At 43.8% G+C, this 1,119-nt stretch overlaps 1 protein-coding gene across 1 annotated transcript in view; it reads right to left on the reverse strand.

Annotated features, from left to right (window-relative positions):
• Window positions 1–1,119, reverse strand: part of LOC103609156 (liprin-alpha-1-like) — a gene marked incomplete at its 5' end in the record, with an annotated part of 36,773 nt that continues 35,654 nt past the window's right edge. Inside the window, one exon of the mRNA XM_008593508.1 lies at window positions 1–60. The remainder of the gene's footprint in view (window positions 61–1,119) is intronic.

A 1,119-nucleotide genomic window follows, 5' to 3' on the forward strand; every position in this document is an offset into this window, starting at 1 on the left:
ATGTAGTCTTTGTTGGATTCAAAATGCTGCATAATCATCTGTAGAAGTAGTGTGGGTAAACTGGAAAATAAAAACAAACAAAAAGCCACTCTTAATATAAGCCACACTGACAAAGAACTGTAACTTCAGATGCTGGTGCCTGAGCTTCTACCAACATGGACTCCCGCAGGCCTCCCCTACTTTCTGTGCTTCAGCTGCTTTGAGAATTACTAGATAAACATCAAGGATTATGCCATATCAAGTCTTCCCTGATTGACTTCATTTTGGCATATGTCAAAAAGCTACCAAATAAGAGGACAGCCCGTGGCTCACTCGAGAGTGCGGTGCTGATAACACCAAGGCCACGGGTTTGGATCCCAATATAGGGGTGGCTGGTTTGCTCACTGGGAGACAGTGGTGCTGATAAGTCAAGGGTTAAGATCCCTTACCGGTCATCTTAAAAAAAAAAAAAAAAGTTACCAAATAAAAAAAAATTAAGAAACCAATCAAATATTCCACTTGAGACATTAAAACCAAGCGGAGCAGACAGCTCCATCCTGGGACCCAGAGCAGTGAAGAAGAGAGGTCTGTGCCAGTCGGCCCCTGCCTGGGCTGAGCGGATGCTCCGAACCACCAGAGCAGGGAGGGCAGGGTCACTCAGGAGCAAGATCCCCATGATGGCCAATTTCTCTAAGTTGAAAGGCTATTAGTGTCACACAGCCTCAAGAAACTTCACATAATACATGATTAACCACAGAACCCTGGGGCTTGTTTCATTCAAGAATGTGTATTTATAACAAAGAAACCTTATGAACTATGCCAGTGTACATAAAAATGTCACAGTGGAAGAGACTGTCCCTGGCTGCTCCTGACTACTCGTGGCAGTCAGCGAGGAGCTGAGTTAATGCTTTCTCCAGACATGCTCTGCTCTCCTACCCGCCCCCGCCCCCATCAGCAGACACTTAAAATGAGCTAGATTTTTTAGGTTTAAAGGAAAAAGAGGAAATGTATTTTTTTCTTAAAAAGCAAGGACACACTAACCTCTTTATGATCAGCTGTACCACCAAAATTATCTTAATGGGTACAGAGAGCTTGCGCGTCCATAGTTTTTAAATTCCCCAATTAACTGAAGTTGGCTCT

This window comes from Galeopterus variegatus, unplaced genomic scaffold, assembly GCF_000696425.1.
Source record: "Galeopterus variegatus unplaced genomic scaffold, G_variegatus-3.0.2 Scaffold9272, whole genome shotgun sequence".
NCBI classification, from domain to species: domain Eukaryota; kingdom Metazoa; phylum Chordata; class Mammalia; order Dermoptera; family Cynocephalidae; genus Galeopterus; species Galeopterus variegatus.